This window comes from Macaca fascicularis, chromosome 6 (genome assembly GCF_037993035.2).
Source record: "Macaca fascicularis isolate 582-1 chromosome 6, T2T-MFA8v1.1".
Taxonomy (NCBI): domain Eukaryota; kingdom Metazoa; phylum Chordata; class Mammalia; order Primates; family Cercopithecidae; genus Macaca; species Macaca fascicularis.
Genome location: NC_088380.1, coordinates 186359717 through 186381504, shown reverse-complemented (window position 1 = coordinate 186381504; position 21788 = coordinate 186359717). Strand labels below are relative to the sequence as shown.

General features: G+C 45.7%; 2 long non-coding RNA genes across 3 annotated transcripts; both read left to right on the top strand.

The window, feature by feature from the left end:
• LOC141407113 (uncharacterized) lies at window positions 1–1976 on the top strand. The gene is made up of 2 exons (XR_012414470.1): window positions 1–139; window positions 1371–1976. It is a non-coding gene; the product is annotated as an uncharacterized lncRNA (long non-coding RNA).
• A 2823-nt stretch (window positions 1977–4799) lies between these two features.
• On the top strand, window positions 4800–10167 carry LOC102133966 (uncharacterized). 2 transcript variants are annotated; one of them, XR_010587749.2, is made up of 3 exons: window positions 4800–5080; window positions 6502–6849; window positions 9083–10167. It is a non-coding gene; the product is annotated as an uncharacterized lncRNA (long non-coding RNA). The 2 variants fall into 2 exon arrangements; XR_010587753.2 differs by lacking the exon at window positions 9083–10167 and having other exon boundaries at window positions 6502–8084.
• The last annotated feature ends 11621 nt before the right edge of the window (window positions 10168–21788 follow it).

Sequence of the window (21788 nt, the reverse complement as noted above, 5' to 3'; positions counted from 1 at the left end):
GGCACCCGCCTGGCCCACAGTGGCATCAGGCTCACTCTCTCTAATGCAGGAAGCGTTTCAGATGCCGGGAGCCGTGGAAATTGTCCTCATCCCAATCATCTGGCTTGGCAAATGATGATGAAGACAGTTTTCCCTCAAGGTAGGTGTAGCCTCTGTGACAGTGCCTTGTTTATTTTCTAGCACAAAATAGGCATTAGAACAGTGGGACTTTGTAGGCATATGGAGATTTTTAAGGTTTCTTAGGAGGCAGGTAAAAATTTCCTCAATAAGACAAACAGAACACTATCCCAAAAGAAAATGATTGATACATTGGGTGATAGTAAAATTAAGAGTTTTTTCGTCATTAAGAGAGTAAAAAGATGGGGCCAGGTGTGGTGGCTCATGCTGTAATCCTAGCACTTTGGGAGGCCAAGGTGGGAGGATCACTTGAGGTCAGGAGTTAGAGAACAGCCTGAGCAACTTAGCAAGACCTTTTCTCTACAAAAAATGAAAAATTAGCTGGGCGTGGTGGTGCATGCCTGTGGTCCCAGATACCTGGGAGGCTGAGGCAGGAGGATCACTTGAGCCTGGGAGATTGAGGCTGCAGTGAGCCATGATTGTGCCACTGCACTCCAGCTGGGGTGACAGGGTGAGACTCTGTCTCTTAAAAAAAGAGGCGGGAATGGAGGAGGGTGAATCACAGGTAGAGTATAAAGAGAATTCCTGTACATTAATAAGAAAAATGCATGCGGGGCTTAATACCTAGATGACGGGTTGACAAGTGCAGCAAACCACCATGGCACATGTTTACCTGTGCAACAAACCTGCACGTTCTGTACATGTGTCCCAGAACTTAAAGTAAAATTTTTTTAAAAATTAAAAAAGCTGGCAGACCAATAGGACAATGGGTGAAAGAAATGAAGAGGGACAAAAAAGGGAAGGAGGAGGGAGGAAGGGAGAGGAAAGAACAAATGAACAGCCAAAGGGCCAAAAAGCATATAAAACATGCTCAATCTCATAAGCTATCAAATTTAAACCACAGTGAGAAACCAATATTACACCTACCAGAATGGCTAAAATTAAAAACACTGTTGATACCAAGTTTGGGCAAGAATGTGAAGTAACTGAAACTTCATATGCTGCTTTTGGGAATGTAAAATAGCACAACTACTTTGGAAAACCCTTGGGTAATACCTACTAAAGGAGACCGCACCTGTGATCCCCACATTCCACTCCTATGCATAGACCCAAAAGAACTGTGCACTGTACATGTGTTTACCAAATGATGTGCACTAGAGTGTTTGTATCAGCACAATTCACAGTAGCCCCAACTTCCAACAGGAGAATGGATAAGTACCTCTCAGTATATTTATAGAGTAAAATTCTTACAGCACTGAAAATGGATGAACAGCTGCCATGCACAGTTGGTGAATCTCAGCAACATAATGCTGAGCAGAAGAAGCCAGACACAAATGAATGCGTACTGCACGATTCTGTTTCTGTGACGCTCTAAAACAAGCAAAAGAAACATCTGGTGAGAAGTCAGGATAGCAATTATCTTAGTGCTCTGGGGGAGGGTGGCTCTGGTAATATTCTATTTCTTGATCTGAGGGCTGGCGTTCAGATGTATTCACTCTACGATAATTTACCAAGCTGCCCTCTGGGGATTGGTGGTTTCTCTGTATGAATATTATACTTCAATTAAAAAAAATAGTCCCCAGCACTTTGGGAGGCCGAGATGGGAGGATCACGAGGTCAAGAGATCGAGACCATCCTGGCTAACATGGTGAAACCCCGTCTCTACTAAAAAATACAAAAAACTAGCCAGGTGAGGTGGTGGGCGCCTGTAGTCCCAGCTACTCGGGAGGCTGAGGCAGGAGAATGGCATAAACCCGGGAGGCGGAGCTTGCAGTGAGCTGAGATCCCGCCACTGCACTCCAGCCTGGGCGACAGAGCGAGACTGTCTCAAAAAAAAAAAAAAAAATCAACAAGAAAAACCTAACAATCAAATTAAGAAATGAGCAAGGCCAGGCACGGTGGCTCACACCTGTAATCCCAGCACTTTGGGAGGCTGAGGCAGGCAGATCACCTAAGGTCAGGAGTTCGAGACCAGTCTGGCCAACATGGTGAAACCCTGTCTCTACTAAAAATATAAAAATTGGCCGGGTGTGGTGGCATGTGCCTGTAGTCCCAGCTACTTGGAAGGCTAAGGCAGGAGAATCACTTGAACCCAGGAGGTGGAGGTTGCAGTGAGCCGAGATCACGCCATTGCACTCCATCCTGGGTGACAGAGCAAGACTGTCTTAAAAAAAAAAAAATGAGCAAAGGACTTGAATAGACATTTCTCCATACTCAGCATCACTAATCATTAGGGAGATGGAAATGACAACAAGATACCATTTCACTCCTGCTACATTGACTAGTATCAAAGAAAACCCAGAAAATAACAAATGTCGGTGAGGATGTGGAGAAACTGGAAACCGTTGTGCACTGCTGGTGGAATGTAAAACAGTGCCACCCATCTAGGAAACAGTATGGCAGTTCCTCGAGAAATTATACCGCTCCAGCAATTCCACTTCTGGGTATATATCCCCCCAAAATTGAAAGCAAGGAAATAAAGAGACACTCACCCACCCCTGTTGATAGCGGTGTTGTTCACATTAGATAAAAGGTGGGAGCAGCTCGGCCGGGCGTGATGGCTCACACCTGTAATCCCAGCACTTTGGGAGGCTGAGGTGAGCAGATCACGAGGTCAGGAGTTTGAGACCAGTCTGACCAACATGGTGAAACCCCGTCTCTACTAAAAATACAAAAAAATGTCCAGGCGCAGTGGCTCATGCCTGTAATCCCAACACTTTGCGGGGGCCAAGACGGGCAGATCACCTGAGGTCAGGAGTTTGAGACTCGCCTGGCCAGCATGGTGAAACCCTGTCTCTACTAATAAGGAAGGAGACCACTACTACTCCTGCTGCTCTCCTCCCCCGCACCTTGCCTAGTTCACAAGACAGGAGGAAGGAGAGAAAGAAACAAAAGAAAGATAAATAGCCAGACAACCTTGGCACCACCACCCGGCCCTAGGAGTTAAACAAAATAATAACATCAACCCCTGGCCTAAACTACTTGTGTTATCTGGAAATTCCAGACACTGTATGAAAAAAGCATTGTAAAACTTTCTGTTCTGTTAGCTGATGCATGTAGCCCCCAGTCACGTTTCCCACGCTTGCTCGATTTACCACGACCCTTTCACGTGGATCCCTTAAAGTTGTAAGCCTTTAAAAAGACCAAGTATTTCTTTCTCGGGGAGCTCGGCTCTTAAGATGCGAGTCTGCCAACGCTCCTGGCCAGATAAAAAACCTCTTCCTTCTTTAATCCGGTGTCTGAGGAGTTTTGTCTGCGGCTCGTCGTGCTACATTTCTTGGTTCCCTGACTGGGAAGCGGGGTGATTAAGGGATGGTCGAGGCAGCCCCTTAGGCAGCTTATGCCTGCCCTGTAGAGCACCCCTGCGGGGGACTCTGGCCAGCTTGAGCGATGCGGATCCAGAGAGCGCTCCCGGGTAGGCATTTGCCCCGGTGGAATGCCTCCTCAGAGCAGTGCACAGCAGGCCCCCGTGGAGATTCAAGGCAATGGCTGAACACCGGGAAGGAACTGGCACTCTAAGTCCGGACATCTGAAACTTGCTAAAACTGGTCTTTGGAACTCGCCCACTCCATTTGAGTGGGCGTGCCTGTACCGGCACTTTGGTTTTTGTTTTTGACTTGACTTGAATTAATTGCTTGATACTTTGGTTTTTGTTTTTGACTTGACTTGAATTAATTGCTTGATACTTTGGTTTTAATTTTGACTTGAATTGCTTGATAAACAGACGTGCCTTTATTGGCACTTTCGTTTTGGTTCTGATTTTGACTTGGCTTAAATTGCTTGATGAACAGGTGTGCCTTTAACAACACTTTGGTTTTAGTTTTGATTTTAATTTATTGTAACTTAGATGAGTGAGTGACCTTTTACCCTTTCCTTCTTGTAGTGTAAATGTTGTTTTGTCTTGAGAAAAAAATAGGTCAGACACAAAGTAAGCCTACTCCGCTAGGAACTGTGTTAAAACATTTCAAAAAGAAAAATTTCAAAAAAATAAGTCATCAAATCATCAAAACTTACTCTATTAAAATGCATGTTACAGAACCTTAAAAAAGGTTTTGCAGGAGATTGTAGAGTTAAGTTAACCCCCTAGAGATTAAGATCTCTGTGTAAATTAGAATTGCCCTCTGTTGGTGTTGGACGGCCCACCGAAGGAACTATAGACGGGGAACAACTGGCCATGTATTTAAGGTGGTGACAGGGGTCGGAGGACAGCCAGTGTACCTAGATCAAATTCCTTTATATTGACTCATGGTTAAATATAATGTAGACAAAACCAGCATAAATTTAGCCCTGTTTAACAGCTTATTGCAAAAAAGCCAAAAGTAAAATTAAGAGCAGCTTTACCAGCAGACAGAGTTAAAAAGGGAGTCCCAGAAACAGCAGGAGAAGTCAGTTTTGCAGGAGCCGCCAGAGATCATAGAAATTCTTTCTCCACATGTCCCAGCCTACCCCACTTTACCGAGGCCAACAGCCCCCTCAGAAACGGGATTCAGGAGCTAACACGCCCCAGGTCTCGATAGGCCAAGGAAGGAAGTCAAGATAGTCAAGTGGCCGTCTCAGATCTGGTCTTGCTGGAGCTATGCAAATGCCTCTCAGGGAGACGCGAGGACCTGTCTATTACAATGACCAGGCCCACAACCGGGGCGGAGGGGCAACAGACTTTCATCTACCAGCCCTTTTCAACCATTGATCTACTAAACTGGAAACACCCTGAACCCGCCGCCTTGCTCCCGGCAGCTAGAGCCCTGTCGACATGACTGTGTAGAGGTGTTGGACTCCAGTTTACTCCAGCAGACCTGACCTCCGGGACCAGCCTTGGGCATCAGTAGACCAGGAGCTATTCGTGGACGGGAACAGCTTCATCAACCCACAAGGAGAGAGATGTGCAGAGTGTGCGGTGGTAACCCTGGACACTGTCGTTAAGCTGAGCTCATTGCTTTAGTTCGGGCCTTAGAACTCAGTGAAGGTAAGACTAAACATTTACACTGACTCTCGGTGTGCCTGTTTAACCCTCCAAGTGTATAAAGAATTATATAAAGAAAAGAGCCTGTTAAACTCTAGAAAAAAGGGAAAAAAAACACCCAGAGAATGCAACTCAGTTTCAGCGTTTGCAGAGGTACTGAGAAGCACTTCTGCAGAGGCTAAGAGTTGGTAGAAAAAAAGCAAGTAATAGAAAAAAAGATTTCAAAAATGCTTCATGGAGCTGACAAAAGCCTAAGTCAGTTTTATAAGAGACTCTATAAAGCATTCTGGCTTTATACCCCATTTAACCCTGAGGCTGCTGAAAATCAGTATATAGTGAATACTTCATTTGCAAAGCAAGCCCAGGGTAACATCAAGCAGAAACTACAGGCATGAATACCACCTAGTCTAGAAAAGTGGCCACCAAGGTGTATGTTAACTGTGACCAAGAAACAAAACTGGAAAAGAACAAAAGAAAAAGACTAAAAGTAAGTGTAAAAAAAAAAAATTAGCAATGTAAGAGGACATGGACGTGAATGTAAATATAAGAGAAGTCAAGTTAGGCAAGGATTCAAGAGCCAGACAAGGCTAGAGAAAAATTATTGGAGCCAGACAAGGCTAGAGAAAAATTAATGTGCGAGATGAAAAAAAAAAAAAGGACACTAGAAGGGTAAATGTTCAAAAGGCAATAAAGGAAATGGCCAAGACCGCAAGACAAAGCGGCCATCGGCCACGGGCTGCCACACCTTGGAGGAACCAAATACTGATCAGTTCAGGCTGACAGGAGCTGAAGAATGTAAAGACTAGGGCAGACCCGGCACCTTCTCATTAGGCTCCCAGGAGCCCATGGTCACATTAGAAGTTAAAAGCAGCAAGATTCTGCCGTATCTGGATTCCAATTTCTCACCGAAGGCTAAGCCACTAAATAGAGTTACAAAGGGTGGGGGGCGGGAGGAGAAGAACTCCTCCCCTAAGAAACTTAGTAAAAAGAGCCATACCTTGTGAAAACTTGCCTATAGACTTTACAGAAGTGCCCCGTGCTGGAGACTACAGGTACGTGCTAGTGCTTGTTTGCTCGTTTACGATAAAATCAGGTTTTTGCCTATGGTCCTCCTCCAAGTCAGGTGCACCCCCACCAAACAAACTAGGTATTTGCCCTGTAAGATTTTGTTCGGTCGGCCACCCCCAAATCATAGGTCAAATTAAAGGTGACCTCCAGAAACTAAAGAAATTAACCTTAAAAAAGTAAATGCAGGTTTTAAAAATAGCCATACGAAGTGTTCATAATTAAATAAATAAAAATGCCTATAAGCCTGACACCCCTTTAAATCTAGTGACTCTGTTTAAAGTAAAATCTAGTTTTTCTAGGACCCATATAGGATGGGCTCTATACTATAACCTTGTCCACTCCCACTGCTGTTAAAGTTGCAGGTGTTGTGTCTTGGATCCACCACAGTCAGCTAACACCAGCAGCTCAGGACAAGTGGACCAGCCAGCAGGACACCAGATCATCCAACCCGGCTGATCCTGAGATGAGACCAAGCTGCTGCTGAGGACGACAGCCCTGCCCTGGTCATTCTGGAGGCTGACCAGTCTGCGCACGGCTGAAGCTCTAGTCCTGCTCTAGTCACACACCGGCAGCTGACTAGTCTACGCACGGCTGAAGCTTGAGGACTCATCAAGCAAGTAAATGTAGTTAAAAATCTTAATAGTTTTCCTGCAATACTAACTGTTTCCCTATTGTTCTGCTGCTATATTCAACCTTTTCCCCAGGTAAGGACCTCTTTTGTCCTTGCTGTACGTTGTTTTGTTGTTGTTACCCCCCATAACCACGCTAGAAGAAACACCTATATGAGGTGTCCCCCCGTACACATACTACTTAGGAAACCCAGGCCCGTCCAGCCCAGCAACAATTCTGAGTCTTACGGTCATTCTTTAAACATAAACCAGAAGTTACCAGAACCTCTTCCTTTAGCAAAAACAGAAAAAGCCTATTTAGTCAGTTGGCTGAAAACATTGCTGGCAGCCTGGATATTTCTTCATGTTATGTTTACAAAAAGGCTAACATAGGAGACCAATGGCCTTGAGAAGCAAAAGAGTTAATGCCTCAAGATAACTTTATTTTAACTTTTTCCCCAAACAGATGCCCCAAGTTCAAGCATCTGGCTCTTAAAAACTTCTGTTATTAAAAAATACTGTGTTACTTGCTAAGAAAAAGCTTTTCAGACCCAGTGACAAAACTAACCTGCTTAGAACATGACAAAGATGATACACGTGCCTGTACAGGTTTAACACAGGTTTGATCCTAGGTCTTCATTTAGAAAACACTTTGCAGCTGTAAAAATTTAAAACCCTCATTCTAAGTATATTACTGGTAATAGAAAGTGGCTTGCTGCTCCCCTGTGTATTACACTTGTTCCTTCAAATGAGAAAAGGTTTTGTAGCTACCATGGTTCATCAGAAAACATCAGCACAAGTGTATTACATAAAACACTGTTGCTGTGTCTTGCAAAGAGACTCAGAAAATAAAAATAAAAGTGAGAACTCCCACTAATTAGTAAAAATTCTCAAAGGGGGGAATAAGGAAAGAGACCAGTACTACTCCTGCTGCCCTCCGCCCCCCACCTTGCCTAGTTCACAAGACAGGAGGAAAGAGAGAAAGAAACAAAAGATAAATAGCCAGACAACCTTGGCACCACCACCCAGCCCTAGGAGTTAAACAAAGTAATAATAATAACATCAAACCCTGACCTAAATTACTTGTGTTATCTGTAAATGCCAGACACTGTATGAAAAAGCATTGCAAAACTTTCTGTTCTGTTAGCTGATGCATGTAGCCCCCAGTCACGTTTCCCATGCTTGCTAGATTTACCACGACCCTTTCACATGGACCCCTTAAAGTTGTAAGCCTTTAAAAAGGCCCAATATTTCTTTCTCGGGGAGCTCGGCTCTTAAGACGCAAGTCTGCCGATGCTCCCGGCCGAATAAAAAACCTCTTCCTTCTTTAATCCGGTGTCTGAGGAGTTTTGTCTGCGGCTCCTCCTGCTACACTAAAAATATAAAAAAACTAGCTGGGCGTGGTGGTGGGGATCTGTAATCCAAGCTTCTCGGGAGGCTGAGGCGGGAAAAGCATTTGAACCTGATGAACCTGGAAGGTGGAGGTTGCAGTAGCTCAGATTACGCCATTGCACTCCAGCCTAGGCGACAAAAGTGAGACTCCATCTCAACAGAAAAAAACAAAACAATTAACCAGGTGTGGGGCTATGTGCCTGTAATCCCAGCTACTCAGGAGACTGAGGCAGGAAAATTGCTTGAACCCGGGCGGCAGAGTTTGCCGTGAGCAGAGATTCGTGCAACTGCGCTCCAGACTGGGTGATGGAGTGAGACTCCGTCTCAAAAAAAAAAAAAAAAAAAGAATTCTGGCTTGTTGCTTAGTGTGTATGTATACATATATGAGCGCACACACATAAAATGGTGTGTTAAAATATTTCATATGAATGCAGGAAAATCTTATGTATATATATGTATATTTTTGAGACAGTCTCGCTCTGTGGCCCAGGCTGGAGTGCAGTGGCCCAGTCTCGGCTTACTGCAAGCTCTGCCTCCCGGGTTCACGCCATTCTCCTGCCTCAGCCTCCCGAGTAGCTGGGACCACAGGTGCCCACCACCATGCCCAGCTAATTTTTTGTATTTTTGGTAGAGACAGGGTTTCACCATGTTAGCCAGGATGGTCTCCATCTCCTGACCTTGTGTTCTGTCTGCCTCGGCCTCCCAAAGTGCTGGGATCACAGGTGTGGCCATCGCGCCTGGCCAGGAAAATCATAATTGTTTTGGTAAATTGATCACTTTTCAAAGCATGTGAATTCAGACCATTACAGGAAGGTATTGACATAAATTAAGAGGGTAACGGTTAACTCTGTTTTTGTAAATGTGATTTTTTTAGGCTTGCCACAGAATTCTGAAGGAATGCTACTCACTAAATTCATTTTTCCTCTACTTCAAATAGTGCTATTAATATCCATGTGGAAATTAGAGTGTGAAGAGGATAACTGAATCGAGAATGGTAACATTCTGTACTCCCGAATTATTGATATCATCAGTCCTTTAGAGCCATATTCTTAGCCCAAGAAACTCGCAAATTACACTGTGAAATAATGAATAAATGATTAGAAACGATATAGGAGATTCCAAAAACTAGCTTTGGTGGTTTAAAAAATGATACTAGAAATGCTATCCTAAGTTTAAAATACAAAGAAAAAGTGGACCCTGAAAGGAAAACTTGGTGTTTTTTTTTTTTTTTTGAGACGGAGTCTCGCTCTGTCACCCAGGCTAGAGTGAGTGGTGCGATCTCGGCTCACTGCAAGCTCTGCCTCCCGGGTTCCCGCCATTCTCCTGCCTCAGCCTCCCGAGTAGCTGGGACTACAGGTGCCTGCCACCACGCCTGGCTAATTTTTTGTATCTTTAGTAGAGACGGGGTTTCACCATGTTAGCCAGGATGGTCTCCATCTCCTGACCTCGTGATCCGCCCGCCTCGGCCTCCCAAAGTGCTGGGATTACAGACGTGAGCCACCGCATCCGCGGAAAACTTAGTCTTTTAAATAATCACTAATAATAATGATAGGCTGGGCATGGTGGCTCATGCCTGTAGTTCCAGCACTTTAGGAGGCCAAGGTGGGCGGATTACTTGAGCCCAAGAGTTCAAGACCAGCTTGGGCAACATGGGGAAACCCCATCTCTACAAAAAATACAAAATAATTTAGCTGGGCATGGTGGTGCATGCCTATAGTCTTAGCTACTCAGAAGGATGAGGCAGAAGGATCACTTGAGTCCAAGAGGTGGAGGCTGCAGTGAGCGCTGATCTGCTACTGCAGTTCAGCCTGGGTGACAGAGTGGGACATTGTCTCAAAAAAATAGAAGAAGAAGGAGGAGAAGGAGAGGAAGAGAGAAGAAGAGGAAGGGGAAGAAAGAAAGAGGAGGAGGAAGAGGGGGAAGAGGAAGAAGAAGAGAGAAGAAGAAGAGGAAGAAAGAAGCAGCAGAAGGAGGAGGAGGAAGAGGAAGAAGGAGCAGGAGAAGAAGAAGGAGGAGAGAGAAGAAGAGGAAAAGGAAGAAAGAAGAAGGAGGAGGAGGAGGAGGAAGAGGAAGAAGGAGAAGACAAAGATGGAGGGGGAGAAGAAAAGAAAAGGAAGAAAGAAAAGAAAGAAAGAGAAAGAAAGAAATAAAAGAAAGAAAAAGAAAGAATCTGGGCTTACTTTCAGTGTCACTACGGTTCTATTATTCTGGAGAAAGTAAGTCTTGTTTCTCATTTACAACAGAATACATACATAATAACAGGATAGAGCAGATTGGAGAAATTATTTTGAACACCTGGATCTTAGGTAAAAACATTGTCTTTGCTAAACTGTGTAACTCCTGGAGACTTGGATGTCAGCACACCCAGCACTGCGATGCTCTGCACATCGCGTGCGTTTGTGTTTGTAATTCTAACGTTGTGTTAGAATGGGCTGACGTTGTCACAGTGGGGGGCATCACTGGCTAAGCCTTATTTATTCTGGGAATCTGCCTCTTGGGATCTCAAATTTTTACGTGTCAGAAATAAATGTTACAGAGAAAATTATACCAGTGGACTTTTGAAAAGTAAATGCAATGATCATATTCTGAAACACATGTGTCTAGAGTGTGTGCATGTGATAAAGTAGATTCTAGGTACTGAAATAACTGTTGCACTTACCCTTTCATTATAGCTATTTCCAGAAGTATATTTTGAAGTGTTTAATAAGCAATTTAGAACACCAGAGACCATACATTAGGACATTTGGAAATCTACAAGAAATTGGAGCAACTTGTTTTTGAAAAATGACTTATGTTAATATGGAGTTGTGAAACTCTCTTTGTGAAAGTTGCTGTTCTGATCGCTTTATTTTTTTTTCATGTTTCCCAATGAGTATAGTAGTTTTATGTCTACATTGGGTTCTTTCTTTCTTTCTCCTATCAAGAACATTGTAGCTTTATGAGAATTTATTTTGTCTTGTTAGGGTTCTTTACTACATCAAAATAAATGCGGATGATTTACTATTGACATAGGAAGTCTTTCCTACTTACTTATCAAGTAATGTAGATTTACAGTCTATTTTCATGTGGTTCTTTCAGAGGATACAAGTTTTAACTCTCACACCAAAGCAAAATTTCATCCAATTCATCCAATCATATTTTTAAATATGTTGGGTTCAGCAAAGATATAATTCATAGTTATACAGGCATTTGCCCTTCATTGCTTCTTATTGTTTTTAATTCCATCTAGATATCACCATGTAAAATTTCCATTATTGTTAAGAAATAAACACAGAAACATTTGCTAGAAAGATTTGAAGTCACATAGTTGAATTCTAGTTAATGTTTTGATCGTTGAGTAGTTTGAATATGGAGCACCAAATCAAGCCCTGGACAAGTGCTTCTGCACACTTTTTAAATTTTTTTATTAAAAAAAATTTTTTTTGAATCGGAGTCTCTCTTTGTCACCAGGGCTGGAGTGCACTGGCACGATCTCGGCCATTCACCAGTCTCTCTTTGTCACCAGGGCTGGAGTGCACTGGCACGACCTCCACCATTCTCCACGCCATTCTCCTGCCTCAGCCTCCCGAGTAGCTGGGATTACAGGCGCCCACCACCACGCCCGGCTAATTTTTGTATTTTCACTAGAGACGGAGTTTTGCCATGTTGGCCAGGCTGGTCTCGAATTCCTGACCTCAGGTGATCTGCCAGCCTCGGCCTTCCAAAGTGCTGGGATTACAGATGTGAGCCACCGTGCCTGGCCAACCTCCTGAATTTCTAATCATCCTGCCATCTTTGTCTCCACATGAATTACTACTAGGCTACTAGGCTGGGCCCCTCTCAGGGCCACCATCAAAATACCTGCAGGATAGATAAAGATGGATGGACAAATGGGACAAGAAAATGGATGGATGTGTGGGTGAACGAATGCATGGTAGGATGGTTGGGGTGGATGGATGGATGTTTGAGTACTAAGTGGATTGTGGGTAGCTAGATGGACAGATGAATGAAAGCTGGACACATGGGTAGACAGAAAAAAGGATTAAGAAATGGATGGATGGATGTGTGGGTGAAGAATGGATGAAGGGATGGGCGGTAGGATGGTTGGGTTGGTTGGATGGATGGCTGAATGGATGTTTGAGTAGTGAGTGGGTAGTGGGTGGCTAGATGGACAGATGAATGAAAGATGGACACACGGTTGGACAGATGAAATGATTGATAAATAGATGGAGGGCTGGCTGGGTAGGTGGATGAGCAATAAATGGATAAAAAAGGAGATGGATTTCTCTTAGGAGAAAGTAAGCCTTTTAAGGTGGAACTGTGCATTTCACTTCCTTGTTTTTGTTTGTTTTTGTTTTTTTGAGTTGAAGTCTCGCTCTTGTCCCCCAGGCTGGAGTGTGATGGCACGATCTCAGCTCACTGCAACCTCCGCCTCCCAGGTTCAAGTGATTCTCCTGCCTCAGCCCCCTGAGGAGCTGAGATTACAGGCACCTGCCACCATGCCCAGCTAGTTTTGGTATTTTTAGTAGGGATGAGCTTTCACCATGTTGGCCAGGCTGGTCTCGAACTACTAACCTCAGGTGATCCACCTGCCTCTGGCTCCCAAAGTGCTGGGATTGCAGGCATGAGCCACCATGCCGGGCCACCTACAGTGATTTCTACATAACAGGCTTAGCAAAATATTTCTTAACTGTAACAGACTTTTCACACTGACAGGATTATTGCCTTCAGATCCCACATAGACTAGGTAAGATTCTTAGGAAAACCTGGTAAAATCAGTGACAGTGATGGTCACCCTCCCCCAGAAAACTGCACTTAGGGATTATTTTATAAAAAGTACTGTTGTTTGTCCAGGCACGGTGGCTCACGCCTATAATCCCAGCACTTTGGGAGGCTGAGGCGGGCGGATCACAAGGTCAGGAGATAGAGACCATCCTGGCTAACATGTTGAAACCCTGTCTCCACTAGAAAAATACAAAAAAAATTAGCCAGACATGGTGGCAGTCGCCTGTAGTCCCAGCTACTAGGGAGGCTGAGGCAGGAAAATGGTGTGAACCCGGGAGGCGGAGCTTGCAGTGAGCTGAGATCGCACCACTGCACTCCAGCCTGGGCGACAGAGAGAGACTCCATCTCAAAAAAAAAAAAAAAAGAAAAAAAGTACTGTTGTTTGTACCCTTTAAAATGTACTTTGAAATGTTACTGATTAATATATATGTATATATAATATGTGTATATTTATATATGTATTATATATGTATATATGTATATATCTTTTTTTTTTTTTTGAAATGGAGTCTCACTCTGTCACACAGGCTGGAGTGCAGTGGCGAGATCTCAGCTCACTGCAACCTCCACTTCCCAGGTTCAAGCAATTTTCTGCCTCAGCCTCTCAAGTAGCTGGAATTACAGGCACCCGCCAGCATGCCTGGCTAATTTTTTTTTATTTTTAGTAGAGATGAGGTTTCACCATGTTGGCCAGGCTGGTCTCAAACGCCTGACCTCATGATCCACGTGCCTCAGCCTCCCAAAGTGCTGGGATTACAGGCGTGAGCCACTGCACCCAGCCTATATATATGTATATATCTTAACTTGAGGCATATGAGAGGGATTTAAGCAGGAGAGAAATCCCTTCTTTTTCCTATTCAGTATGAGCCTATTTCCTTCGTCCTATGCTGAATAAATAGCAACATCATTTAACAAAGAAATTTTCATAAATATTTCTGTTCATTTTTCCAAGAAATAGAAAAATTGCCTTTCTCTCGAACCAGCCAGTGAAATCCACATGGTGAAAAGGGTGTCAGGGTCTCCGAAGCAGCCCAGAAACCCCATGCTCCTAGAAGGACCATGAGCCTTAAGACAGTGCTGGGAACCCTCAGGCTGAGCCCTCATCCTGCACTGAAGCATGGGGAGACCAGGAAGAGGAGCGGCCAGCCCAGGGCCACAAAGGCATTAGGAGCAGCGGCTGCAGTGCTGTCCTGGAATTCTCTGTCCAGTCAGCAAGTCTTTCTCTTGTCTGTTCACACAGGGTGGTGGCTCACCAGAGGAGCAGTCCTCCTGCGTCTTCTTCTCAGGCCTTCCTCCAGCAGGGCCCTCTTCATGGGATCCAGTGTCTTCAGGGCCAAGGGGAGGTGCCTACCTGGAGCCCACTCCCACAACCCCTGGTCCATGCTCTGGCTACCTCAGGCCCCACGGTTCCCCGCCCAAAAGTCCCGAGCCCCTTTCAGGGCCTAGCGCAGGCCTCTTGCATGGATCGCTCCTGGAGGGTGGACCAGATAGCTAGTAGGCCTGAGAGGTGGTCATAAAACAGCTGTTTGCAGGGCTGCTTGGAGCTGGGGCTGACCAGAGGTCAGGGTGCTGGGCCCTCCCCATTGCAGTCCAGCATAGAACCTGGAGGCGGCCAAGAATTCTCACTGGGAATAAAGTCACTTTAACAGCAGATTTCTCCAGGGTGGAGCTAGAACATATTTTATTTACCACTTTGTTCATTAATTCATAACTTGATTTATAAATATTTAGACAAGCAGTTCTCAAACGTTTTGTTCTCAGGATCCCTTTGCATTCTAAAAAATCATTGAGAACCCCAAAGAATTTTTGTTCGTTTGGGTTACATCTATCAATGTTTACCATATTGTAATTTTAAACTGAGGCATTTAAAAATTTTTATTCGTTAAGTTTTAGAAAAATAACAATAAGCCCATTATACAGTTATACAAGTAACACACTTTTTGTTTTGTTTTGTTTTTAAAAAAGCTATTTTCAAAGACAACCTAAAAACTGTAGTGAGAAGAGTAGTACTGTTGGAGAGCTTTGCAAATCTCTTCACTGCCTGGATGAAGAGCAGACAGCTGAGTTCTCATCTCTGCTCTGCCTTCAGTCTGTGTTGCGATGTGTTCTCAGGTTGAAGCATACGAAGAAATTCCAGACTCCTGCAGAGAGGAAATTAGAAAAGGGAACCGTGTTTTCAGAGCATTTTCAGAGAGCTGCGGGCGTTCTTACTTGATGCTACTCCAGAACTCAACGAGTAGCAGTTTCCTAAGGGTTAGCTGCCGGGGCCGACTAGGGGGAGCAGAGTGAGGCCAGGGTGCAAACTCAGGGAGGCGCTGGTTCTCAGGGGTGTACAGGTGCTGACCCTGTACCTCGTTCCCTTCAACCTAATATCCACCCTGCTAGATGCAGTGTGAAGTCTGAATCCAGAGTGATCAACTTTTGTTCTCTGCTCCATCAAAATTCATTCATGTTTCTTGGACTTTGAATGGATCTTTTGCCCATGCATGTTTGCATGGGTGTGTATTGGGCGAACCAGCCCCCAGTATTTCAATGTAGGTTCTTTTCTATTTTCCATAAGTGTTGGCTGGTCTGAGAAATAAAGAGAAAGAGTACAAAAGAAATAAATGGTACAGCTGGGTCTCTGGGGGTGACATCACATGTTGGCAGGTTCCGTGATGCCCCTTGAACCACAAAACCAGCAAGTTTTTATTAGGGATTTCAAAAGGGGAGGGGTGTACGAATAGGGAGTGGGTCACAGAGATCACCTGCTTCAAAGGCAATAAAATATCATGAGGGCAGAGAGGCAGAGTGAGATCACAAGGCCAGGGCGAAACTAGAATTACTGATGAAGGTCCATGTGCTGCTGGGCACACATTGTCATTGATAAACGTCTTAACAGGAAACAAGGTTGAGAGCAGACAACCTGTCTGACTAGAATTCGCCAGGCTGGAATTTCCTGATCCTAGCAAGCCTGAGGGCGTTGCAGGAGACGAGGGCGTATTTCATCCTTTATCTACAACTGCATAAGACAGAAACTCCCAGAGCGGCCATTTCAGAGCCCTCCCCCTGGGAATGCATTCGTTTTCCCAGGGTTATTCCTTGCTGAGAAAATAATTCAGTGATGTTTCTCCTACTTGCTTAATGAAAGAAGAGAAATATGACTCTATTCTGCCCGGCCCCGCAGGCAGTCAGACCTTATGGTTATCTCCCTTGTTCCCTGAAAATCGCCGTTATCCTGTTCTTTTAGGATGCCCAGATTTCATATTGTTCAAACACACATGTTTTACAAACAATTTGTGCAGCTAATGCAATCATCACAGGGTTCTGAGGTGACATACATCCTCAGCTTATGAAGATGACGGGATTAAGAGATTAAAGTAAAGACAGGCATAGGAAATCACAAGGATATTGATTGGGGAAGTGATAAATGTCCATGAAATCTTCACAATTTATGTTATTCTGCCATGGCTTCAGCTGGTCCCTCCGTTCAGAGTCCCTGACTTCTCGCAACAGGCATGAAACCATCAGGACTGAGATTTCATTTTACTCTACTACAAACTAATCCATTAACTTGTTACTGTTGCGTGGATGCTGGCAAAAGAGATGAGATTCCTGTATCAGAAAAAAAGGACTTTATTATTGCTGCTCACACAGCAAACAGAGCGGGCATCAGCCTGTTTTGCACTTGTTCCCTCTGCCCCCCAGGTCCTGCAGAGGTGATGCAGAGGAGCTGAGATAGATGCTACACACACAGTGGGTTTGCGCTGCAACTGAGGAACCCTGAGCCTGGGGACCCATCGCTTTTGTAGCACGCAGCAAGCAAGCCTGCTGTTTGTCCCGGAGGGAGACAGTAGCTCATACCTCAAGGCTGCCCACCACAAATATAAATCTTAGAAATAGTTTGGATAAAAAGAATGCCCAAGCTTTGCATTATTGGCACACCCAGCAAGACCTGTAGGAGTGTAAGAGATCCACAGAGGATGATTGTCTTCTCCTGATGGAAACATGAAGCACTGATCATCTGGAAAATATTGGTTCACTGAGCTGTGTAGATCCTCCAAATGACACATTTCTTTGCACAACATCAAAAAAATCACATTTTTATTTATTTATTTATTTATTTAATTTTTTTTTGAGACGGAGTCTCATTCTGTCACCCAGGCTGGAATGCAGTGGTGTGATCTCCACCCACTGCAACCTCTGCCTCCCGGGTTCAAGTGATTCTCCTGCCTCAGCCTCCTGAGTAGCTGGGATGATAGGCATGTGCCACCACACCTGGCTAGTTTTTGTATTTTTAGTAGAGATGGGATTTCACCATATTGGCCAGGCTTGTCTCAAACTCCTGACCTCAGCTGATCCACCTGCCTCGGCCTCCCAAAGGCGACTTTTCTTGACATTGGGAGTGTAGAGCAGTAAGGAACACGGTGCTGGCACATTTGGGATCAACTGCCTTGATTTGAATTAGTTTTACTCAGTATCATTTTGTACCTTTACACCAAATGTCAACATGATGAAAAGGGCAAATAATGTCTTAATAGTCACATGAAAATAGTTTTACTTCACAGACCCTCTGAATAAGTCATGGGAGCCCTAGGGTCCTGCAGACCACAAGGGAAGAACTATTGATTTTCAGACTGGACACTCGGGTTTCTGTTTGCACCCTTGCCCCAGGCCCTGTGAACTCCAGGGAAGGATGTTCCAGGGATACAAACAACAAGAGAACAAAATATTTGTTTGTCTTCAAGGACTTCAGGGTCTTTGGCAGTGTTCAAAACCACAGGTGACTTCAGGGACCAAGAGGCAGAGAGATGGGAGGAGTGTCTGGGTGGGGCCCAGGCAGAGTGGAGGACACAGGTGTGAATTTGTGGGCAGCCACTGCTCCCTCCAGCCAGCTGTGGCCATGTGGACATTCAGATCCTGAGCGGCCAAATCTTGTAATTTCCAAAAAAGCCAAAACCCAGATTTTTACATAGAATTTCCGAAATGTTGAAAGTTGGCAACTAATTATCTTCACAAAATAAACTGTGAGGCTAAACAGAAGATCCCCAGGCTGGGTTCAGGCCATGGGTGCCAGCGTGCAGCCTCTGGTCTCGAGGGAGAGCCAGACACATAAATCATTGCAACATGAGCTGATGTGGGGCTACAAGGTGCTCTGGGAGCAGAGAGAAAGAAGGGTCTGATAATCACAGCTTCTCTCTCCTGAGAACTTGCAGGTGCCGGGGGATCTACACACCATGGTTCATGTAATCCACTCGGCAAACTCACGCGGTAGGAACCATTATGACCCGCCATTTTATAGATGAGGAAACTGAGACTTAAGGTGCATATGTAACTGGCCAGGCCGCAGCTCTCCCCTCACTTCCTACAGCTCTCCCCTCACTTCCTACAGCTCTCCCCTCACTTCCTGTAGCTCTCCCCTCACTTCCTACAGCTCTCCCCTCACTTCCACCTCTCTTCCCTCTGAGTTTCTTGCTGCACTCACAGCAAGCAGGCTTCTGCCTCGGGGCCTTGGCATATGCTGTCTCCTTCTGTCTGGATGGTTCTTCCCCCAGAAGAGCTTCCTCCTCCACTGCATTCAGGCATCTACTGAAAACCACCTACTCAGAGAGCCCTTCCCTAACTCCCTGTCCCATGATAACTACACACACACACACACACACACACACACACACACACACACACAGAGTACACCCTCACCCTGCTTTATTTCCTTCTGTGTATTATTTCCCAAAATTACTTGATTTCTGTTCCGGCTTATTTTCTATCTTCTGTCCCCGCCAGTGCCACCCCCACTGGAATGCCACTCCCTGCGGAAGGTCGCCCGGCACCTAGGACCGCGCTGGGCCCCTTGAGTGCTCCCTAACTGTGCCTCCTGGATGGAGGGAGAACTGCTGCCGCCAGGCTCAAGACACAGGAACACGAGGCACACACAGTCATGACTCATCAGACCCTTGCAATTTATTTCGAAAGAGTCTAATGACAACGAAATGTAAAATGCTATGAGAAATCAGCACAGCGAGGGAGAGGTGAGCTGAGTGTGAGATCGGGATAGGCCCCTCTGGGGGGATGTGGTGCTTGGGCTCCCCCCGGGGGTCTTTCCTGCACGCACAGCCACCCAAGGACAGCTCACCTCGGCCGGCCCGCAAGCACGTTACCTACTCAATTCTTCATGCACAAACAGTAGTGACAGACTCACAATATGAAATCGACTGATAACCCAATTTTCAAAAATAACTAAAAGCCTTACGGGAGCCTTCCCAAAAGAAGATGGCAAGTGGCAGATACATGTATGAAAAGGGGCTCAACCTCTCTATTCATCGGGGAAATTCAAATGAAAACCACACAGAGATACCGCAGCACTCCAGCAGAATGGCTGAAATTAACGACTGGCTGTACCCCGTGTGGGTGTAGATGTGGGGCAATTAGGACCCTCGTGCGCGGTTGGTGGGCATATAAATGGGTATCAGCGCTGCACAGAAATGTCTGGAAATCCCTCCTCTTCCCTAACATATGCTGGTCCTTTGACCCACATTTTCCTCTCTTGTTCTATACCCAAGAGAAATGAGTGTGTATGTTACAGAAACACCAGGGGTCTGTCTAGGTGCTGCTGCTGGTCACACAAAAAGCCAGTCACTGAGACAAGCAGCATTGCCAGAGAAGAAGCTTTAATCCCCTGCTGCAGCCCAGAACATGGGAGATCAGTCTCAGCCCATCCCCTGACCCACTAAAATAGGGGTTTATCTAGCAGAGAAGAAATGTAACCATGTGTGAAAACAGGAATCAGGGAGGGGTGAGGAAGAGGAGTCGGTCACCAGGAAGCAGGTGGTGGGTTAGGCAGTTTTGACGGGGAGGGTGCAGTGGTCTCCTGTTTCCTTGATTCTATCTGGGAGGTGGGGAGGGCACGGTGGTCTTGTGAGTTTTTTTGGTTCTATCTAGGAGGCCTGGTGGGTGGTTTTTTGGGAAAGGAACTCAGATAAGACAAATGGAACTTTCTCAACTTGTAAGACTGGGAGAATCATTTCTACGTTTATTCAAAGAAACCGTAAACATCAGTTCTATGGGACCATTGGGCCGGTTTCACTTCTCTCCAATAAAGAACACACTCAAGAATGTTCATAATAACTTTTTTCATAATAGTCAAAACCCCAAACACTTACCAGTAAATGAGTCAGTGAACTGTGGCCTTTGCATATGAAGCAGCACTACACACACACAGCAGATGACAGTCTCAACAACGTGGTGACTCGCACGCTGGGTAAAAGAGGCCAGACACAAAAGGGAACACACTGAATGATTCCTTTTACATAAAGGACAAGAGTAGGCAAAACTGCTATGTGGAAATGAGAACAGTGGCTACCTCCTAAGGCAGAGGAGTGAACAGACCAGGAAGGCAGAGGAGGGGCTGTCCTGAACTGCACCTGGGGTTTTGTTTTCCTCAGCTCTGGTCAGATGACAGCCTGGGAGACGCTGCCTTTGAATGAAGAATTGACGACTTTCAGCTCCCAGCATGGGGAAGCACCAGGTCAGTCCTGAGGCAGAAGAAGCAAGGGGAGAGCCCTGGCCGGGCCTTCACTGGGGTCTCCATGGGAAGGAATGGATGAGAGTGGAGGCGAGTTTGAGCAAGCTTCGGGTGGGCCGTTTGCCTAATGTTGGCAGGCCCGGGGCTACGGGGTGGTCCCTAGTTATCCAGGACCATGCTCCAGAGTGAGATGGGGCAGGCAGAATATTCACTGGGTGTGTGAGAGTTAAAGGGTGTGGTGCGGGCAGGCGCTTCCGACTGCTGGTCTGCATAGGGAGGTCTGTGCTGTCTCTAGAACTAGCCAGCCCTGGGAGAGGCAGTCCCTTCCCCGCCACCAAAGCCTCCTGCAATGCCAAAGCGCCATAGAACACAGAAACTGGAAAGCGGGGTTAATCCAGGCCTGATGCTTTACATATCAGTGTCCTTTCTGCACTCTGCCATAGTCTACCTCCTCTTTTAAAAATGCAAATAGAGAATTCAATCTGAAGAACTAATGCAAAAGAACTCTTTTTTGTTGCTGTTGTTTGTTTGTTTGAGACAGAGTCTCGCTCTGTTGCTTAGGCTAGAGTGCAGTGGCACAATCTTGGCTCATTGCAACCTCCATCTCCTGGGTTCAAGTGATTCTGCCGCCTCAGCCTCCTGAGTAGCTGGGACTACAGGTGCGTGCTGCCACACCTGGCTAGTTTTTGTATTTTTAGTAGAGACGGGGTTTCACCATTTTGGCCAGGCTGGTCTCAAACTCCTGACCTTGTGATCTGCCTGCCTCGGCCTCTCAAAGTGCTGGGATTACAGGCGTGAGCCACCGTGCCCGGCCACAAAGGAACTCCTTAGCACTCATCAGCCACCCCTCTGCTCCTCGCTGTCTTTCTTGTTTTTTGGTTTTTTTTTTTTTGAGATGGAGTCTCGCTCTGTCACTCAGGCTGGAGTGCAGTGCTGCGATCTCGACTCTCTGCAAGCTCTACCTCCCGGGTTCACGCCATTCCCCGGCCTGTCTCCCTAGTAGCTGGGACTACATGCACCGCCACCACGCCCGGCTAATTTTTTGTATTTTTAGTAGAGACGGGGTTTCACTGTGTTAGCCAGGATGGTCTCTGTCTCCTGACCTCGTGATCCACAAGTCTTAGCCTCCCAAAGTGCCAGAATTACAGGCGTGAGCCACTGCGCCCGGCTTCGCTGTCTTTCTGGTATCAGCATCCTCCTCCTCCTCCCTCCCAGACTCCAGGCCCTGAGCTCCAGGCACAGTCCATCCCTGTGGCCTCAAGGCACTGGTCACATCCATGCCAGTTTTAGTCTCTGTAACTACAGTCATGCAGCTGTGAGCTGAGAATTTAACAGACTGTCCCTCTGAGTTTCTGTTTCTCCTTCACTTTCTTGTAGC